Genomic DNA, 9,064 nt, shown 5'->3' with positions numbered 1-9,064 from the left:
CCTACGCCCAACTGGGCTCAGATGTTCTCCATCCAAGTCTGAGCTACTTCTCTACAAGACCCAGAGGTGGGGTCCATCGTGATTGGAAACCGGCGTCCGAAAGCGAAATACGGCTTTTCACTGGTGACGGGTCCCCGGTTCCAAGAGTGGATTCGCTCCGACTATTGGGTATGTATATCGAGCCTAACGGTGCCAATGGTGCCGCACTCAGAAGGATCATCGCCAAAACGGAGAGTGCTCTTGGCCTCATCCGGAGGATCGCCAACAGGCATCGGGGAATCAAGGAAGACAATCTCATCCGCATTATACATGCTTTTGTGCTCTGCCACCTTTCATACTCGGCAGCCATGCATAATTGGCATGTTGGAGAGAGGAACAAGTTAAATTCCCTCATCAGAAAGGTCTTCAAGCTTGCCCTCGGCTTACCTGTGAGCACTCACACCGAAAACCTGTTAAAGCTCGGAGTGCACAACACGCTCGAAGAAATAATAGAGGCGCAAGAGCGTTCACAGCAGCTGAGGCTATCCGGCACCCCGGCGGGCCGCAAGGTAGTCGATGAGATGGACCTCTACCCTGTCGACCAGTGCCCCGACGCCGTGCGGATTCCCAGCGACATCAGATCTCAACTACACATCGCGCCCATTCCCCGCAATATGCACCCCGCACACAACGTCGGCAGACGTCGGGCCAGGGGTAGAGCTCTACTCGAACATGTCCGTAACAACCACATTGAGGCAAGCTTCGTGGATGCCGCGGCATATGTCCAAGAAGAGGCGTTCGCCGTCTCCAACGTCGACTCTAATTCCAGGATAACTTGCTGCGCTACAGTACGCACTTAGAAGCCATTTGTAGCCGAACAGGTTGCAATCGCGCTGGCTGTGCTCGATGGTCGCAGAGAGGTAATATATAGCTATTCTAAGGCGGCCATTAAGGCGTACCAAACCGGGATGGTCTCCCCTCAGGCCCTTCGCATTCTCCAAAGCTTGAAAAGTATCTCTCCGCATTCTCTCATTTCGTTTCCCGCTCACTTGGGGTCGACTGAGGGCTCTCCCTCTAACCCTAACGAGAGCGCGCACGAGGCCGCGCGAGGACTCACTGACTGCGCCGCCCCCGCAGTCCCCCTACCCCGCGGGCAACCATTGATGACGTATAATGAGATCACCAAGCATTACTATCTGTCAAGACGGGTATTCCCCCTCCCGCACCCTGCCTTATGCAGGGCGCGGGCGGTGACCCTTCGACTTTTACAAGCTCGTGCGTATCCTAACTTTGCGCTTCTTCATGCTATATACCCTGAAAGGTATCCCAGTGCGGACTGCACTGCTTGTGGACTAACGGCAACATTTAACCATGTGTTGTGGGAGTGTGAAGCCATCGGCTCCGCCTTCAGCGAGGATAGGTGGGCTGCGCTTTTGGGCAGCCCCGAACTCAACGACCAAACCCTGGCCGACCAGAGTGCCCGCGATCGGGCCGTCAAGGCAGTCCCTACGTGGGACTAGCCAGGTGGCGCGGGGTGTCCCCTGCGTCTTATCTGGACCTCAATAAAGTTATTTCACTCACTCACTCACAACTTGTGATAGAACAGCTGTTGAATGAGTAAAATGCGAAGATGTTGATAGATAGGTAAAGAATGGCAACGGAATGAGCTAAAAGTCATTAATTTTATTGCCTGATTTTGAAGACGTTCAAGTGGTTTGAGATGAATGGCATATGTATTACCCCATGAAGATAAACAGTATGATAAATGACTATTAATATAAGCATGATACAACGAGCTAATCACATGAGGTTGGAAGAATGCACGCGTTTTAATGATAATGCGGATGCCAAATGAAACCTTTTTTATTAACGAGTTGGCATGGTTATTGGACTTAAGGTGTTTCTCGAGAGTAACACCCAGGAATTTAACGGGTTCAGATGTCGGTATAACAAAAGCATTTAACGAAACAGTCATGGAAGAAGAAATCGCAGTTTGTGGGTTATGAAATAGTACAAACTTTGTTTTTAAAGGATTGATTTGAAGTTGATTATCTATGCACCATGAATACACATTGTTAAGATCGGTGTTAAGTGAGTCTTGAAGCTCGGTAAGCGATTTATGCGATGAGTAAATGGTCGTGTCATCAGCATATAACAAACAGTTACAAGTGGCAAGTACATTAGGTAGATCATTTATAAATAATAAGAACAACAATGGACCTAGTATAGAGCCTTGGGGAACGCCACAGTTAATTAATTTACTAGAAGAGAAGTGGCCATTAAATCACACTACTTGAGGCCTGTTAGACAAGTAGCTACGAGTAAAATTTAAAGGCGGACCAGTAATACCGAAACATTCGATCTTATACAGAAGAATAGAATGATCTAGAGTGTCAAATGTTTTTGTTAGATCGATGAATATGGCTCCTGCAACAAACCATTCGTCAACAAATCGTTTAATGATATACGTTAAGGTAATTTATGCCAATTCACTCGAATAACCCTGCCTAAAACCAAATTGGAATGGAGAAAGAAGGTTAAATTTATTTAGATAGTGCATTAGACGAGTGTAAATAAGTTTTTCAACGGCCTTACTAAAAAACGGCAAAATGCAAATTGGGCGGTAGTTATTAATGTTTTCATGAGAACCCTTTTTGAACACAGGCATTACTTTACCACGTTTCAGCAAATCAGTAAATATACCTGTTCTAAAGATTTTGTTAACGATATCCGCAAAAACATATGATATGTCTGCCGCAACCAGTTTTATTCTAGAAGGTTGGATAGAACCTAAGCCAGGTCCAGTAACTTTAAGAGAAGAAATTACCTTTAATACTTCTTCGGAAGAAACTGGTCGGAGGAAAAATGACTGAGGGCTGCGTAGAACACTATAGGCGATAGCGTATTCTGGCGAGCGGCAAAATGATCACTAAAGGCGTTTGATAAGTCAGCCTCGTTTGTGCATTCCACATTGTTGTAAATTATTTTAATGCCGGTGTTAGACTGTAATGTTAAGAAATTCTTTAATGAGCGCCCAATTACGCCTGGTATTCGTTCCGTTCTGGATTACCCGTCGTTCGTAATAGTCCCGTTTTGCGCGTTTAAGCATACCAGAAAGGATATTGCTATAATTCTTAAATTTTGTTCGCAAAGCTGTGTTGAAAGGCTGCAATTTCATCTTTTTGTGAAGATTATTCTTTTTTATTATAGAGCGTAGCAACGCGTTTGTAATCCATGGATTTCTGGGAGACGAGAATCTATGCTGAAACGACACATGAGTTGTACACCGAATAATATAGTTTGTTATTGTTCATAAAAATATCGAATATGCCCTCTCAGGACAGCTTTCTTGACAAACGCTGTTCCAACAAGTGCCTTACACCTTCCGTATAAATAAAGCTTCATTGAAAGAACTTCTGGAATATTGGTGAGACTGCGTACGCTTTGCGCCACCCAGAAAGAAGAACAGATGATAGTGGTTAGTAATGGAATAATCTATTACTGCAGTGGTATAATCATAAGATGACGAGGAAAATATGTGATCTATCAATGTGCAAGAACCAGAAGTGTCGCACCTGGTTGGAACGTCGATCAAGGATGAGAAACCGTAGCTGAATAAGCAGTCGGTATAATCAGCGCATGACTGACAATTGGGAATAAGTATGTTTATGTTAATGTCACCGTAAATGATGATGTTTTTTGTTTTCATTGGTTAAGACACTGAGTATTTTTTTCTAGCTGTGAACATAAGTCCGAATACGACGATGATGGGGAACTGCATGTATCATTATCCCCGGCGGCAGAAGCACCGTCCCGGTGCGTCTAAATATCAGTGGGAACTGAAGCGACATGCACAATGTCAGTGGAAGGCCGGGCCGACGAGGAAGTGGTACTGACTGGGGCGATGTCATGCGTAACTGGAGTCACGGCACGCAGCACTTGATATGGGCCTGTGTACCGCGACAATATTTTCACCGGGTTCAGCGTGAACTCCTAATTGCCTATATATATATATATATATATATATATATATATATATATATATATATATATATATAATCATAGCATAAGAAGTCAACAAACAATGACACCAAGGACAACATAGGGGGCATTACTTGTATTTTACGTACTGAATTCAAGAAATTAAAGAAATTATAAATTAATGCACGGAAATGAAAATGGATGAAAAAACAACTGTCCGCGGGTGGGAAACGATCCTACGTCTTCGCATTACGCGTGCGATGCTCTTAAACTAATCATGGGAGTGTTACACTCCCATGGTTAGTTCTAGTTGTATAACACAAATACCCCAGAAAGTGGAGGGGAAAACGGCTCCGTGGTAGCTCAATGGTAAGAGCATCGCACTCCTAATGCGAAGACGTGGGATCGTTCCCCACCCGCGGACAGTTGTTTTTTCATCCATTTACATTTTCATTATTGTATAATTTCTTTATTTCAATTAAAAAGTACAAGTAATTTCCCCTATGTTGTCCTTGGCGTCATTGTTGGCTTCTTATGATATGATTAATAAAAATCGGGCCCCTCGGTTCTCTCTCTTCTCGTTCATTATATATATATATATATATGTATATATATTAGTCACAACGGTTATTGTAACTGTTACAAAAAGTATTCACATGGGCACAGTTTCCTCAACATTGCTTTTTCTATAGCTCCATGTACAACACTACCTCAGATTCATAGCTTTCCAAGTTCCATCGATATATGTGCCTTTTTCCGGGCTATGAAAAATCCCCGCAAAGTGACGTCATTGCGCATTTGCTGGTATCTTAACATTCTTTATTTCAATTAAAAAGTACAAGTAATTTCCCCTATGTTGGCCTTTCCGCGTCCGCGTTCAGCGGCGTGAACGCTGGAGGTACTGGGGCAGGACCCCAAGTGACGTTCTCCGGCCGTCTTCTCCCGGAACTCTGCGCCCCGGCCACCACGTCCTTCCATGAGCGCGCCCCTTATCCAAGATGGCGGCTCTACGCGCTCCCTTCACTTCTTCCTTTTATTGCGATATCAGTTGTAAGGATACTCCAAGCGGATTTCTGCCGTCGGCGTAGTAGTCGCCGTCGCCGCGAGGTTCTGTATGACGTCCAACGGCGATGAAATCGTCGCCGCGCGCCGTACGCTGCATGTGCTAGGGAGCGCACGGCTGAGAGAACGCGCGTTCTGCGCCGTGCTCCCGGAAAGGCTGCAGAATTAAGCGTCTCTTTCCTCCTTTACAATCACCATATATATATATATATATATATATATATATATATATATATATATATATATATAGAGAGAGAGAGAGAGAGAGAGCAAACGCGACATTTTCCGTCGCGCGAAAGCCCGTGGGGGGACGGGAGGGAGGGAGGAGAGGCGACGTTTAGCTGCGGCACCAAATGCCTTTTTAGATGAAAACGTTGCTAGGCGAGACGGTGGTAAAGACTTCCGACGCTGCTCGACGAGTGCCCCGTTCTGATCTCATCGCAAACCTCCGAGCCGCCCCCAAAGGCATCGGTAATAGTCACCACCGCCGCGCGCGTTTGGTGCGAACGCGAGCAAAACTCCGATGGCATCGACAACAGTTCTGTGCGTTGCAGGTGCTGCTGCATGTTCAAGTTTATACAGCTGATAAAACTACTATTCCTACTCCGTATAGCAATCTACTAATTTGCTATCGTAATTGATGCTTCAGCTTTGGGATGAAACTGCGGCATCTTTTTTTTTTTTTGCAATGTCCTCGTTCGTGTCGTATCTTGCTCTTCCTCTTTCTTTACCGGCGCATGTCACTCCGGACACACGCATAAGGTAATGACAACAACGGTATCATGAGTTGCTTGGTAATTGTAAAACAGCGCAAAAAAAAGTCGCAGTTTCGCCCGTTAGGCGAAGCATCAATCGCGATAGCAAATTAGTAGAGAGCTATACGGAGTAAGAATAGTAGTTTCAACGGCTGTATAAATTTCGACATATTCGCTAACTAACTGAATTAACAAGCATGGCGTCAGCGCGCACAGGCACACATGAATCGACGACCGCAGACAACTGCTACTCGACGACCGCAGACAACTACTGTGAAAATGCTGGCGTGAGCAAGCGCAGCAGCAGCAGCGAGCGAATGTTCGTGTGGTCTATCGCTTCAACGGAAACTGAGCGGCGAACGCACAGCGCATACAAAGCTATGAGCCGTCTGTAGATCGCTTTAAAGATACGGTGCGGGCGACCGCCGCTGCCGCGCAAGTACGCGGTTGTGAGCAGAGTAGAAGCCGACCCCCCCTCCCTCCCGCGCTGCCTTCCCGCTTTCCTGCTTTTTCGTGCGAGTCTGAGTCGCCAGTTCCCCTTACGCCGCTGGTGCGGCAGCACAACGCCGCCCCCCTCCCCCATCTCCCTCCCATCCCCCGACATCTTTCGCGCGACGGTCGCGTTTGCTCTCCGCCGTGCATTCGCTCTCCGTGACTCGCGCGCTTTCACTCGCACATACAGCATGGCGCGCGGCGATGATTTTATCGCCCTTGGCCTTTATACGGAACATCATGGCGACGACGACGACGACGGTTGAAATCCGCTTGAAGTGTCCATATAATTGCTATCGCAATAAAAGGCGAGGACAAACAAAGGGTACACGGGACATTCGCCCTCACCTCAATCGCCCTCACATTGTACAATCACCATGCAACTTTACCAACTTGCGGCACTTGTCAGGTATCATGAGCGCACCCAATCTGACAACTGTAACGTCTTCGCAAGTATAACGTGTTAAATACTTACTAAACAAGCGCTAAAACATACAAGGACGAAGGAAAGTAGAACCACATATCAGCTGTTACGATTCCCTTAGAGCTGCGATGCCCGGGCCACCTGTAGTCAATTATGATTCACATCAAGCGGCCATGCTCGGACCACGTGCAAACGCATGGTAATCGGCGTGCCTAACGATCTCGCTCGTCAACACGAGTAGACGTGTCAGTCGCGAGGGTCAGGGACGAAACCTGTCGTGCCACTCTCAACCCTTCTTGCCCGGTGAACACGTTCATCCCGCTCCGTTCACCCACCATCTCTACTTCTTCTGGTCTGCCCCATGTCCTGCAGTGGCAGAGAAGAGAGGGGGAGATTGCCCGGATGGTGGAGGGTATAAGAAAGCCAGACAGCAGCCACGGGGAGAGCACTTTTGCTTTGCCCTAGCGTGCAGGTGCTGAAGATTTCTTGTAGGTTTTCTTTGGAGTACACCGCAAAGTGGTAGTCACCTCCCACCTCCCCTCCCTCCCACGCTGCCTTCCCGCTTTCCTCCTTTAGCATGCGAGAGTGAGTCGCCAGTTCCCCTTGCGCCCGGTCGCAAGATACGCTTTTGGTGCCACAGCTAAACGTCACCTCCCCTCCCTCCCTCCTGTCCCGCCACGGCCTTTCGTGCGACGGAAGAAGTGGCGTTTGCTCTCCGCCGTGCGATCGCTCCCCGTGAAAGCGCGCGTCCCTCACGCGCTTTCACTCGCACATACAGCATACGGCGCGCGGCGACGATTATATTACGATAGCAATTATATGGACACTCAAAAGCAGATTTCTGCCGTCGGCGTCGCCGTCGCCGTCACCGTGACGTTCCGTATGACGTCAACGGAGATGAAATTGTCGCCGCGCGCCGAACGCTGTATGTGCGAGTGAAAGGGCGCGAGGGGCGCGCGCTTTCACGGGAGTTAACGCACGGCGGAGAACAAAAGCGCGTTCTGCGCCGTGTTAAGGGCTGCAGAAGTAGGCGTCTCTTTCCTCCTTTACAATCACCATATATGTAGAGCAAACGCGCCTTCTTCCGACGCGCGAAAGCCATGGGGGAGGGGGGGGGGAAGGGAGGCGACGTTTAGCTGCGGCACCAAGTGCCTATTTATATCAGAGGTTCCGGCAACAGTCACCAACGCCGCACGCATTTTGAGCGAACGCGGGCATAACGCCGACGGCGTCGACAACAGTTCTGCGTGTTGCCGGTGCTGCTGCATGTCCAAGTTTAAACAGCTGATAAAGCTAACATCATTACTCCGTATAGCTCTCTACAAACTTGCTATCGCAATTGATGCTTCGCCTTTCAGGTGAAACTGCGACAACTTTTTTATCGCCGTTGGACTTTCTACGGAGCATCTCGGCAACTGCGATGACGACACTGTCGGCAGAAATCCGCTTGGGGTGTCCATATAATATCTATCGCAATAAAAACAAAGACAAATAATTCTCTTATCTAAAATGGAATAACTTCACTTGTCCAAGACACGGAGTGTGAAGCACAAAAATTAAACAGCAGAGGTAGATGTGTATCCTGTAGTGGCTGCTTTCTTTTCATGTCCTCGTCCTATCGGGCTGCTTCAATTTATATTTCGCGTGTAATTTGCGGTGCATTTTCGTCAGACCTAAAGTTCGATTCACACACCACTAGATTCTGCAATAAGCATGTCTTAAACCCAGGAGCCTCGTCCTGTTCAATGCAAGTTAAAGAACCCCAGGTGGTCAAAATAAGTCCGGAGCCCTCCACCGCGGCGTGGCTCATATTCAGAACTGGTTTTAGCATGTAAACCCCAGAAAGAAAGAAGATGATCCCAACACTTGAACTTTGGACACACTGGCTGCCTTTTCTAACAGCAGAGCTGCTTAAACCGAGCGTAATGTGTCTGCTGAATCCAAAAATGCGGGCTGATTCTGGCGATTGTGCAAAAAGGGTCCAAGCGCAATGGCAATACCCCTGTGAACTAGCGAAGCTGATCCTGGCTAGGTCTAGCTAAGCATGCTTGGGACTACTTCTGCTTTGTCAATCATTGATAGCCAATACATAGCCAATCAAATGCTAATCGATAATCGATCATTGATAAATAAATTCCATAAAATGCTGGGGATGACTAGGTAATGCTTAGCCTACCCCAAATACGTAGCCAATAGCTTGCGATAGCCACTCCATAGCCAATCAATAGCCAATCGATAATAGATCAATAGTCAATAAATTCCGGAAAATGCTGGGGATTACTTGGTAGGGCTCAGCCTACCTCAAATACGTGGCGTGGCCAATACCCTGCGACAGCCAATCGATAGCCAATCAATAGCTATTTGATAATCG

The 9,064-nt window shown here is 47.5% G+C and overlaps 1 non-coding gene across 1 annotated transcript; it reads left to right on the top strand.

Moving 5' to 3' along the window:
- The first annotated feature begins 4,312 nt into the window (after positions 1-4,312).
- On the top strand, positions 4,313-4,384 carry Trnar-ccu (transfer RNA arginine (anticodon CCU)). Its single transcript has one exon. It is a non-coding gene; the product is annotated as a tRNA-Arg (tRNA).
- Positions 4,385-9,064: the final 4,680 nt, after the last annotated feature.

The sequence above is a fragment of the Dermacentor silvarum genome, chromosome 5 (assembly GCF_013339745.2).
Source record: "Dermacentor silvarum isolate Dsil-2018 chromosome 5, BIME_Dsil_1.4, whole genome shotgun sequence".
NCBI classification, from domain to species: Eukaryota; Metazoa; Arthropoda; class Arachnida; order Ixodida; family Ixodidae; genus Dermacentor; species Dermacentor silvarum.
Note: the sequence above shows the minus strand (reverse complement) of the source record. Positions and strands in the feature narration are given on the sequence as shown.